Here is a 14,227-nt window from a genome sequence, read left to right on the forward strand (position 1 = left end):
ACTAATGACTCTAGTAAGTGAACACACACACACACACACACACACACACACACACACACACACAGACAAGTAATTTTTCTTTTTTACCTCAACCTAAATATTTTCTGAACACAAAAGATGGAAAACACATAGTAAAAATCTAAACAACATTAACTTACCATGTCAATTCTAGTCTTGATTTTAAATACCTAGCAGGTATGTGTGTGTATTACATACTATGTGCCATGTTAAAAGAGATAATTATATTTCATCATTTTATCTATTAATATTCTGAAGCATTCATATATTCACATAATATATTTTAGTTATGACCACACCCATTATATCCCAACTTGTTCAAGTCACCTCACTGCTATAAGTTCATGAGAACAAAGGCAACGGTATATCAAGAAGATTGTGATCAATAGCACTCTTCCCTATTCTTCGGCTCTCTCATTTATTTCTTCTTCTTCTTGAATGGTGTTCTTTGAACCTTGGAGAGAATGGTATGGATAATTTCTTGAATACTCAACAGGCACGTACTCTCAAAAAGTTGATTATTTATGGGGCTCAATATTAACCCCTGTCCACTGGAGAGAAACTTTTCTGACCAAGATGGGGATGACATTTCTCACTGTGTAAAAACATGAATACTTAAAAAATAGATTTTTGTTTTAAAATTTAGCCATAAGATTTTAATTGCTATAGGCACAAAATATTTAAACTTTATCAAACAATTTTCTGGGTACTCTATTACAAAATGTCAGTATTTTATATTTTTGACTGTTTTAAAATTACTTTCCCACGCATTGTCATTAAGGATATAATAAGACACTTGCTCTCAGTCTCATGGATTATTACTACAATGCTTGATCGTGTGATTCCACGGACTCAGGAGATTTAACAAGAATTTGCTGCCGCCAATGACTTCTGACAATGATATACTAGAGACTTGACAATAATTTCTTACAGTGGGAAGAAATACAAAAAGAACCAAATTACAGACAAAATAACTGGTTATCGTTCATTTTTTTTATTCAAGTAGAAATGTTTTCATCCTTTCTTCTGCTGGTTTCTTTCATACCTGCACTGTATTTTAACTCTTATAAGTGAAAGAGAGCATATTATAAGAAAGAATTACCAGGCTTGCTAATTATATTATATCATTTTAACTCCAGGGTCCATGGAATTGAAAAGTTGAAGCAAATTCCTGGGATATTTTTCTCTTTATTCCACACAGAAAATCCACCAGGATTCCACACTAGTTTTGAATGACAGACTCATAACACATTTCTGAAAACACTGATATTTTATAATTCATATCTCCATAGTAATTGTGCAAAGAAATGCACTCTTTATTACTACTAATACAAAATAATTAATAAAACACTTAGTTATCTTGATGTGTATAATTTTCTCAAATTTTTATGGGAATACTATTATATATTTTTTATGATAAAACTTGTGTTCAGAAAAATATCCGGACTTGTGTTAAACAGCTCAGGAAGGCTGAGTTTGTTTTCTTTCTGTGAGGAACAGAAAGCAAGAAAACAGGAATTACTCACAGACCCGTACTATACTCACTCAGTCTGGAGCTAGACAAGGTCTAAACTACACACTTAAATTACACTCCCATTCATTTTATTTTCCAGAGACACTCTTTGTGCAGAGACAAAGAAAATCATGTGACCTATGTTGATAGAAAATGTACCTGAATTATTTGAAATCTGTTTTCTATTTCTTCATGTGGCAGATTTTCCCATGAGTACTTGTTAAACAATTTAGATGATGTGAGCTGTGAAGACGTAGTTTGTAAATAGTGAGTGATTGAATAAAGTATAGGCTTTTATGACTTATTTATATTGTATCTTAAATATTTATACTTTTGTAAAATTAATAGATCAATGAAGAAGTTATCCTTTAAACATACTAAAGCATGCTAATAAATTGACTAGATTTTAATTGGTTCTAGATTATCACTGACATTAAAATATGTTGTGAAATATTAAACAAAATAGAAGAAAAAGAATAAACAATGCAAGTAACACATTGTAGGATAGTTTCTTAGCTAAATTATTTTCCCTGACTGTTGGAAAAATTGATATGGAGCTCTTTCAAAAGAATATAGTAAAGCTTTAATGAAAAAATTAATTTCCTTGTGTTTTTCCATACTGTATAACGTAAAGAAGACTTTGTAGATAAAAGAAAAATTTCCAGAATAGCTGAAAGAACTAAATTTTTTTTTAAAAAAAAAATAGAAGTTTTCTGAGGAAGGATAGTAGATGGAGACCAAATATAAAAACATTTTCCTTCTAACAGAATCTTCTGATGACTGCCTAGGAAAATTTAGAAAACAAAAGAGGGTAAAATCACCCTCCAAAGCTCATCAATAAAAGTATAAATGTGCCCCCTGCTACATGGCCTACTGGCATATTTTTTGTATTAAAACTTAAGAGTCATGTTTTTATCAATGGGAGCTAAAATTTAGCACAAAACCTGAAACAAGCAATAGCATACCCAAATCACTGCTGACTCAATCTATCATTATTCACATTGCAGTTATTGTTAGCAGACTACTTATGGCTAGTAAAAATGTGCCTATCTTGTGGTACAGAAAACATTCCCCGGTGCTCTGAGATGTTCAAGATCAGTTTGAAAGAAGGGATAAGATGGGTATCCAATGAGCTCCAAGATGTCTTTAAAAAAACAAACAGGTACTCCCAAGAGTCCTGTAGTATTATATGCAAAACCACTCTTTCTCTTGTCTACCAGGTGATAGCCTGTTTCTTGAGGAGAAAAAAACCAAAACTGAAACACTAGCATTTTAAAGTGCAGCTTGGGAATCTGATCATTTTAGTGGTCTCAAACTTCTGAGTAGTAAATTCTAGCCTAGCAATTTATTTGAAGAATAAAACTGACAATGATCATACAGCAAGAACAGTTAAAGAGACTAATTGAGTACATTTGGAAAACAAAGAATGTGAGGCATAAGAAAATAGACATTCTAAGAAGACAAAAAATAATATCTGTCATCTTACAAGGAAGAGTTGAATTTTTTCATCGCAGATAATCCATGTCTGGACCATTTTATACTAAATTTCTTCTGACATGCTCTTTGTATGTGACTCCGTATGGAGCAAAGCACAACCTACAATGTATAAAGACATAAAGTCTAATCTGAGTGTGGCTCTTCAAAAGCTTTAAATTTTCAGTCAGTTAGAGGGAGTCTTGCCACACTGTGCCCCAAATTAAAGCTCCTACTGTAACTAACCAGGAGTTCTTTTCACCTACTTTTCCTGTTTGTCTCATAGATAACATTCACAGGTTCAGGGTCCTGAATTCTTCACTGGTCATTCCTTTCCCAGATTTTAATTTGTCTAGAGATTTTCTTTAACAGCATCTTCTCTTAAAAGGAAAGTGTATATTTGTGAAAAGATAAACAAGGATTTGGTGATTTTATGTGTTTAAAAAAATTGTTTTACTAAACAAGTGGTAGAATTGATTGCTATTTCTCCCTGAATGTTATAAAAACCATGAATCTTAACATCAATATAATGGTAAGCCACATGCTTTCTGTCTGTATCTTATTATTGCTGTGAGAAAGACAATTTAACAATATTTGCAACATTGATCATTCTACTTTATAAGTTACGCCTGAATTTTATCCTGGTAATAATTATCATATTCAAAATATTATGATATTCACAAAATTTTATGCTGCAATGGAAAAACAGTATTTTCCAGTGTATAGATTATGAAACTGAGACAAAATATTTTTATAATTATAGTAATATTCTTTCTAAGTATAAAGAACTTGTTTGTTTGTTTGGTTGGTTGGTTTTTGTTATGAGTCAATCTCCAGTATTATGGCATGTATTTTTAGCACCTGACATAAGAAGTACTTAGATATCTACTAAATGTGTGAATGAGAACACAAATTTTACTTGACTCTGAGTTGTATTAGGAGATAAAAATGGACTCTTCAGATTCATATTGCATATTTATAGCATGATGAATGAAAACTATTTTCTTCATTTGTAAATGATTTGACTTAAGGAAAAACTTGGTAAAATTAATAAAGGTTTTCTGAAAGAAGAATATTTTCAGTTGGTAAAGAATCAAACCAAAAAATGAGAACCAAGAACCTGTCTATGGATGTCTTAATTAGATAAACTTTGATGTAATTCTCATTTTGCTTATTCTTACATTCACTCATTCAATGCTTCATCAGTTACTTAGAGAGGTTGCTGTGTGTCCCAGATTGCTTTTGGTGGCACAAGAGTACAAGAATGCCCCTGTCCTCAGATGAATTTGTTTATTCTACATGTACTAGTGAAGGTGAACATACCAGATTTGGGGAAGGGGGGTGGACACAAATAAAGAATCTCGAATCTCACACTAGCTCCAAATAGTGTATAATAAGGGGTTCTTTATTAAAGGGGAACTCACCAACCACAATGGGGAATGGGAGTGGAATCCAGCATCAAATTGTGGTGAGCAGGAAGAGAGATAGACCCTGGGTGCCAGTGCCTTTTTTGTACCCAAGGCTACACCTAACCTGGTCCAGCCTCTCAAAGGCCTTTTACTGAATGAGATTCCCCATTACCTCCCCACTTTGTCTAAATAAGAGTGTTCTAAACCCAGTGCAAAACTGTATAAAATTAGAAAAGATATCAAGTATAAAAATTAGAATTACAACTAGTACAAACAATATTAAGCAAGAAACATATTCTAAATCTTTCAATTATTATTATATCCTAAGGTGTCTAAGTCTTGTAATAGAAATGGTTTAGCTAAGTCATAAGAGGAAAGTAACTATGACTATCAAGCCATCAATCTCATTGAAGGCCAGAGGAAGGAAGATAATAGTACTTGAGTAGGCAACAAGAACAATCAAGCAGCTTCCAAACCAGATGACAGAGACTGGCTACCTGGGCAATCAACCCAAAGTATCATTTGCAATGTTGGAGCAACCAACTTTGGCTAAGTCTTAGAGTAACTGTCAGACCAATTTCAGAGTTAGTACCAATTTCACAACCATCATACCCTGTCTTGACAAAGTTTGGTGGTATTTTTTCTGGTATCTTCCTTGTCCAGTCTGGGCACTATGAATTTTGTCATGGTCGAGGAATGGGCAGTTTCTTGCCCAAGGGTCAATTTTGTCAAGAAGAAAACAATATCTTAATGGAGTGTCTTTGGTGACCAACATTCTCTTCAGAATAGATTGGTGCTGCCAAAAGCAATCATGTCTCATGTCAACAGAACCCAAAATTATTTAAATGCCATATTCTACAGTTCTTTGAAGTGTTTGAAGATCTATCTAAAGAACCTGATTCTTTAATTCTATTTCTTTTGGGATAATTGCTATTAATCACAATTTATCACAAGCTCTTGCCAGTGTTCATTGTCTTTCCATCATTTTACAATTTTATCTTTAGTAAAAGGCACTGTAATCTCTGCTGAGTTTATTCCTGCTAGTTGACAAAGTCTCAATTTTCCTTTTATATGTAATTCAAGGGCCTTTTCCATATAAGTTTTTAATTTTTTACTTGCTTTATGTGATAAAAATATCCATTCTAAGATAAATTCCTATAGCAGAAATTCTGGAAGGCAATATGACTAGATACAATTAAAATTTGGATCCACCATATCCATACGTTATTCTGTAATTTCTCTTCAATAACATTTAATTCTTTCTCAGCTTCAGTTGTTAATTCCCTGGAAAATGCTGCTCATACCCTAACCCTCAGTATTATAATCAAACATCTCAACATACATTGTACACAAAATCTATTCACCCATTGGTGCAGATCTTACCTTTAAGTCCCCAAGTATCTTTTTGGCATTCTAAGCTGTTATTTTCAAATGTCACTGATTCAATAAATACTCATCTAACTTCTGGGTCTGTTACTTCTCTTTGTACAGCCTTAGTTATTCTTTGTAAAAAGTCACTAAAGGGTTCTCTCTGGTCCTGTTTAACCCTGGTATCTGATTCGATTATTTTTTCACAGTTCTTGAATCCTCTCCCAAGCATGTAAGACTGCTCTGTGACATAGGGAAAGTGTGTGTTCTTAATATAGAACCTGATGCTGTGGGTTTAAGTATCAGCTCTAGCCAAGAATTTGATCTTGGGAAGCCTCAAATCCTTTTGCTCTTCCCTGTTCTAAATTTGTGCCTCTTCTCACTAGTAGCACTTCTATAGCAGTTGTGGTCTGTCTTCAAGGACTTTCTGAAACTAAGTGATTCCAACCCTGTGGGGTGACCTTATTACTTGAAGCCCAAGCATTCACCATTTCCCTAACAAATGGCAAATGCAAGCCATAAGATAATATTGCTTGCTTAATTTCTTTTAGGTCACTCATATTTATAGGTTGTTGTTTACATTCTTTGAATACTTTAGGCTTATCAGAGGAGACTACTGGATAAACAGTTAAAACTCTGGGTATACCATACTGGACTCTGCCATGTAATGTTGAAGCTAAATCCTGTTCTTGTACTTTCTTTCCCTGCTCATTAGTTGTGATAATTTCCTCAGTCTTTCAAATCTTTTTACTACTGCCTTTTTAAAGTCTTAATTTCCCGTACTGCATACAGTTCTAGTGCCTTTGTTGATTTATTTGGCTTCCAGTTCTTATTATGTACATATGATTCCAAGGTATGAAATTTGTCCAGTAAATATAACGTCTCATCCTTGGTCATTGTTTGGTTGATGTGCATATTGCCTTCCTGGAGAGATACCCTATATGTTAACCTATCATAAGTTTTTTTCTAAGCGATTCCAATTGATAAATTCAACATAAATTCTTTCAGAAAATTTCTCAGCACCCTTTGAGGTGGATTCAAATTTTTTTCTGTCAATTTAAGGCTATCCTTTTCTGTAAAGACTATTCCATTTCTAAAAGTGTCTCATTCTTGACTCTGTTATCAAAAGATTTTCTAAGGATATCATATGAAAAACAAAGCTAATCCCTCAAATCAAATAAATGGATATATAAGGAAAATCACATAGTCTTGCAAAATATTATCTATAGTACAAGCAAGATTGTTATTAAATTCCTGAATAGTAATATTGTCAGTTATCATATAACTTTCAAATATATTAATTCACTTACCTCTCTTAGGAAATTTCAGTGAATTGGTTTAGGTGTAAGAAGTTTTATTGGCCAGCAGGTGTCACGGTTGCAGTTGCCTGGAGAAGAGATGCAAGCATCCTTGAACAGTTCTGCTTTGATTTCGCACATTGTTGCCTACTTAGATACTGACAAATTTATTTCTTTTAATAAATTAAGAGCAGTTATTAAGGACAATTAAAGCAATTCTGTACCCAGAGAAAGTTTTGTCGTGGCCAGAATAGGAAAGAAACCCAAGGCTTTCCATCAGTCGAGAGTCATGATGGGCACAATGGCAGGCTGTGGTGGGAAAGTCAGCGTCTTGGCAGTGGCATGTGGGCTGCAGGCAAGAGATGTGCCCAGGCTGGCAAACCATTAACATTGCAGGGGTTCCTGATAAGCATGGACTTGTTCCCACGTGGGCACCAGATGAAAGGGAATGCACGGGATGGGGGAAATGCAAATAAAGTAATTCCACACTACTTCTGAATAGGATATATTAAGGGGTTCTTTATTAAGGGGGAACTTACAGAAACATCAATTGGGAGCAGAAGTGGAATTCAATGTCAAGGCAAGTTAAGGAGAGGGAGGGAGGGAGGGAAAGAGAGAGAGAGAGAGAGAGAGAGAGAGAGAGAGAGAGAGAGAGAGAGAGAGAGAGCCAGCGGGTCCATGCCTCTTTTGTACCCAAAGCCACGCTCAACCTGATCCAGCCTCTCAAAAGCCGTTTGCTGAAAGCAGTTCCCCATCATACTCTGACCTAGAGATTTCTGTCAATGTGACCTTTCAAACTGTCTGTCTTCATTCAATCTCCTTTCCACCATATTTCTAAATGAAGATGATAAATCCTTTCTTTGCAAAGCTGCTATGTAGGTAATTTATGGAGGATGTAAGTGAATATAAATATGGAAAGAAAGTAAGACAATGTTATTGTAGAAATAACAGATGACTAACAACATCATCTTGCTAACTTCTCTATCTAACAAAATAATATTAAAATTGTTGAAAAAATTTACAGGCATTTTTCCTATTTTTCCTACTTTTTTACTCAAACTGATTTTCGATTTTATACAGTCTATTCTGAACACAGTTCTTCCTTTGATTTTCCTGGATCTTTTCCACTAAAGTAGAAGATTCAATTGGATTTCTTTTGCTAGTATTGTCAGCTAATAAACATTAAAATTTATTGTTTATGATAATATAAATTAAAGTGAAAATTGTGTTGCATAATATATATATATATACATGTATATATATATATATATATATATATATATATATATATATATATATGTTCTGAGATTATCAATTAAATAGGCTGTTGGTAACCACTATAGGAAGACAAAAGTTACTTGACTGTGGTATTACAATTTATACAGAAGAACCCATAGTGTACTAGCATGATCACAAAATATGACTATTCTTGAGAAGAATTTAGAAGCATACTACTCCCATTCTGTACTTCGTTTCCATAAGTCACATTGTAGGATAATTGTATAAGAAATCTTCGAAACTACCCAAACTAGACAATCCTCCATTGCCTGTCACTGGTGAAATAGGAATTTACTTTGTTTAATGGCATCCAACAAGATGGGAAAATGATTTACAAGAAACAGAAATATCAGTGAATCACATAAACACAAACAGAAAAAAAGAAACGCAGCCTAATTTTAAAGAGGACATAGCCTATTATGCCAGAGTGTGTCAGAATACGTGACCCCAAAAGATAACACCTTAGGGCAAGGGACATTTGAAGTAAAGACCATCAGCAATGTAACAGTGCATGAGGCTTCCTGTAGCTCCTCCTGCTCCTAAAAAATGAAAACCTCATGTAGAAGAGAGCACCACAAGGCAGGACAGAAGCAGTATTCTTAGCATGAAGAATAGGAGGCCAATTCTACGAATATCTATATAAGCAAATCTTGCTAAATGCTTTCATATCATTTTAGTTGCTTCATCCAATTAACAAATGCAGTCCAGGCTCCTTGGCGTTGCCATGTGTTCCCAATTTACTATTGTTTGTCCAATTCAGTATGTAACTATTTGACATTAATTGCTTTATTGAATTCTCATTTCCTTCGGAGAGCCCCTGTGTTATGTGAAGCTCATATTAAATAAATTTGTAGGCGTTATTCCAGTTAATTGCTTTTATGTCTACTTAATTCTCAGGCCTAGCTGAAAATCCTGAGGATAAAGGGGAAAAATTATTTTGTAACAATCCTGTTAAGATAAACTTTAAAAATAAAAATAAAACTAAATCAATCCAGTGAGAAAAACAAGGTTAATAATTTACTACTTTAGAAATCAGGAAAGTATAAAAAATGAGAATGTAGAGTATTCTTGATTAGAACAAAAGTTTAAATATATATTCTATATATTTACATTTATGAAAAGTTGCAACCATTTACTTTCTCTTTCGGCAGTTGTATTTCACTATTACAGAAACTCATATGTTACACTTTTATAGAAATTCATATAATAAGAATTTATAATTGTCTTGGTAAGTTTGTACATGCCTCTAAACCTAGCATATTGAAGAAACTACAAATATATTGCTGTGAATTTGAGAATAGTTTAGTCTAAATAAAAATAAATTCCAGTCCAGTCAGAGCTCAATAGTGCTTCAAAATCAAAGCAAATTGAAGCAATTAAAATTCTAGCAATAAAAATGTTAGAATTTTCTTTAATATTAAAAACATGGAACACTTACCCATATTCAGAGGTGTTTTACTTACATAATTTATTTTTCACTAGTTGAAAATCAAATACATCAACTATATCCCTTATCCACTATGAATCATTTAGAACATAATTTTGTAAGCAAATTTCTAAAATAAATAAATAAGTAAATAAATAAATTGGAAGTCTTTGTCTGTCCCTAGGTTTTTCATTACAAGAATGACATAGACATGAATATCAAGTGACCTTAACACAAACAAGTTTTTCAAATAAGACACAATGGCAAAGCTGTCAAAAGAAAGTGATACTTAAAAATCTTTCTCTTCTTAACTCTGTGAAAAAAAATCAATAATTTGCCATATATTATAAATGTATAACAGCATGGAGTGATCTTTTGATTTCTAATTGATTCAATCCAAACCATCTAAGTGGAGTACAGTCCACATAAATGAAAGTGTTGACTGTGTAGAAGAGAGAAATGTAATTAGGAAGAAAAGAAGGAGATAGGAGGGTCAGAGGGAGGGAGGAAGGCAGGCAAGGATAGAGGAAGGGAGAGAGAGAGAGAGAATAGTGATGGAGGGAGAGAATCACATCACTCTTTGAAACATTCGAATGCCAAATAAAATATTTTCTATCTACTTTGAAACTACATTTTGGTGCATGTGTTCACATTCATATGTGAATTCATGCACACATACACACAATCAAACACAAACACACATGCAGAGAAGTGATATGATAATAGGTATATTTAGAGAACTATCTGCAGAAGTAACTTCTGTGGGACCTGATGACTAAATTCACATTATACTCCTTTTCCTAATGAACCTTCTCACCAGCCCCAATAAAATATTTTTGCTATAAATGTAGACAACTGGCAAAAAATGTCTGAACCTTAATTAGGGAGAATGGGGTCATCATAGAAGAAAGGCCCACACAGAACCAACAATACATGAATGAATATTTACCCATGTGTCTGTATGTAGACCATGGCTATCTTCCTGTCAAAGACAACAGATATCCTGGAACTAGAGTTAAGAAAGAATGTGAAGTACGGCCCAGTTCTGTGATCTAATAGAAAACCCTGAAAGAGAAGCGAGTGCTAGAGACCAATGTTCCATCTTCTAGCCCTAAACATATTTTTATATATGAAAAGAAAAAATAAATTAAAAAATTAAAAAAATGAGTCTACCACCAATAGAAGTAATTTAATATATATTATGTAGATATCTAATATATATCTTAAAGTTTATTCTTATGACCAATTTTTTATTACTTTATACTAAGGCTTTGCATAAGGACCTAATTTTGTATCTTTAAATACTTTTTTTCTCCAATCACATCATATTCTGAGATCCTGGCATTGATGATTACAACAGCTTAATATTATCTATTTTAATTTGGAAAAATTAGGTTAGGGATATTAGATTAGATATTCCAAAATTTGGCTAATATACCTTATATGTATATGAGAAAGTGGAAAGAGAGAGGGATTATATATACATAAATCCCTATATGCATATAGTAGCAATTGTTGGAAAAGAATCTAAATTCAAAGGAGCACAAAGAGGGAGAGCTTCAAAGAAGGAAAGAAAATAGAAAATAATGTAAAAAAATACAATCTTAATTAAATGTTTGATTTTTTTGGAAGAAGGGAGTTTAAAGTCAACATAAGGCAGCCTTGTTTTTTTTTAAATAAGAGTAATGTTAATTGTTCTCAGAACTGGACTTTTTCATCAAAATTTAGCTTTTTTCTTTTGTATTAATGAAATATGACTAGCTGAATTCCTCACATATTGAGAGAGAGGTCAGACTGAAGAAAGGTAGTCAGTCTTATTTAAAATCAAGTCATCACTCTTTTATAGAACAATAAAACAGATTTTACTAAAAAATTTAGTCCCAAGTATTAATAAACAGATTTTTAAAAAAGGCAGGGAAATTGTAGTGCTCTGACCAGTGTGTGAAACTTTGAAGACCTTTCATGTTTTTGAGAAATGTCTGTAGAAACAACAACATGAAAAGATGACTAGCTGGAATTGTTGAGCTTGACTTTATTTTATACAATACTGTAAAGGCGAAGTTGAGTCATTTTAAAGAGGAAATGACAGGATAATTCTGCACAGAAGAAAGAAAACCCAACTGGTAACGTATATCCTGCACTAGAAAAAGAAAGGGTGAAGAAAAAAAGGGAAGAAAAGAAAATATTGCAGTATAGTCGAGGTTAGAATGAGGATTCCCCCAGGGAAACTTATGGCATCAGTGAGAGAAGGAAGAATATTATAGCACAGGCAATATGGGCATTGGATACAAATTGGTGAGAACAGAGCATTGAATGAAAATAGGAGTTTAGTAAACCATGCTTGCATTCCGTCATTCATCCTACTTATTTCTCTCATGTTTTTGTTTTTCCTGAAGAAATGAACTCTCTCTCTCTCTCTCTCTCTCTCTCTCTCTCTCTCTCTCTCTCTCTATCACACACACACACACACACACACACACACACACACAACTACATTGTATAGAACTGGGGAAATGCTAATTTTGATTTTAACTATTTTCTTTCTAATATGCTGGTGCCATGTTGTTCAATATAAAACATGTAGATGGGAATATAGAATATCAGAGAAGTATCATTTCTTGAAAATTTTGTGATGGAGGAAGGTCATTGGCTAATAATGAAACTGCTTGGCCCTGATAAGTTAGAACATAGGTGGGTGGAGTAAACAGAACAGAATGCTGGGAGGAAGAGGAAATGAGCTCAGACACCATGCTCCCCTCTCCCAGGCAGACGCGATGAAGCAAACTGTAAAGTCAGACATGCTGAATCTTTTCCGGTAAGACTGGTGTTACACAGATTACTAAAAATGGGTTAGGCGAAATATGAGAATTAGCGGGTAAGAGACTAGAGCTAGTGGGTCAAGTAGTGTTTAAATGAATACAGTTTGTGTGTTGTTATTCTGGGGCATAAGCTAGCCAGGTGGCCAGGAGCTGGTTGGCAGGAATGCAGCCCGCAGCTCACACAACAATTTTGTAAAATAAAATACAAAAACTAGGACTAGAAGAACCGAGGCTGTTATAATAATCTTTCTATGAATAAAGCATATATTTTTAAATTAAAACATAGTGATGTGATTTTTCCCCTTTCCTTTTCTCCTTCTTATCTTTCCCATGTCTCCTTTCTCCAAATGCCTCCATCTCAATCCCTATCTATGGCACAACTAGATAGACAGAGAGGTAAAAGCTCAAATACATAAATAAATCCTGTTTAATCCATTTATATTATTTTTGTGTATTTGATTTCAGGAAAAACCACTTTGTATTAGATAAACAATTAGTGCATGGTGCTGACCACAATTAAATCGAGCCTTTCTAAATGAACTAAGAAAATTAAAATAATCCCTCTGTGGCATGCTTGGAAGTCCATTTCTTAGTTGTTTATAGATTCTGAAAAGTTCACAAGTAATACCAAGCACTGCACCAATAAATATAGACACATGAGAGAAACACAGGTGCAGTTCTAAGCCAAAATGGAGACAATTTGTTTTTCAAAGTACGGAAAACAATTTTCTTCTCAGTTAATTATGTTAAATTGATTTTGACAACACACTATGATATCTATTTTTAGAGAGATGACAATCAATATGAAACATGTATTTAATTTGTTAAGTCTATAAGAACTAGACTAGATTCACAATAAGATACAGCAAAGTGTTGTCAATAGTCTTATGTTAACTAAATATGCTATAGTTGAAAGCAGACCAAGGGTTTTGCATTTTGCCAATAAAAGTGAAGCATATCTTAGAACAGAAAATTTCTGAAACTTTAGCTAGTATTCAAATTTTATTTTCATTGAGATAGTATATATATTTATATTACAAATACCTATCAATAATATAAATTACTCTTTTGTTTAAACACAAATTGCTCCTGTTGAGATATGACTAATAACTTCCATTTAGCTGTCCACTAGCTATGCATATTTTTGTAAATTACTTTCTAAATTTTTTTATTGACTGCATATAAGGTTCTTTAATTTTTCTTTGAACTCATGATAATATCTTTTTGGATCTCTTTTTAATTAAAGGAATAAATCAAACCACTCACATATCCATTTAATATTTGTGTGAAAGTCATAATTTAAATTTTTAAATCCTATTATCCTTTAACTTTGTGAATTTGCTCACTGATTGACTGCAAATCTAAACCTATTAAATTAAAATGTTATTCCTGTTTCTTGATATGTGTATTGCATACAAAAATGTTTCTCACATGTAAGTGTCTTGCAATTTACATGGGGTATAACATGCTTAGCACAGTGTCTTCTCCTTACCCTAAAAATTAGATTTTCTTTTCCTTCTATATTGTAAACTGTTGTGTTTCTTGGTATTTAATAGATATTAGACCTACATATATGTCAATTAGTAATAAAGAAAAATGAAAAAAGGTTTTCAGATAAATTAATA

This window comes from Microtus pennsylvanicus, chromosome 2 (genome assembly GCF_037038515.1).
Source record: "Microtus pennsylvanicus isolate mMicPen1 chromosome 2, mMicPen1.hap1, whole genome shotgun sequence".
NCBI lineage: Eukaryota > Metazoa > Chordata > Mammalia > Rodentia > Cricetidae > Microtus > Microtus pennsylvanicus.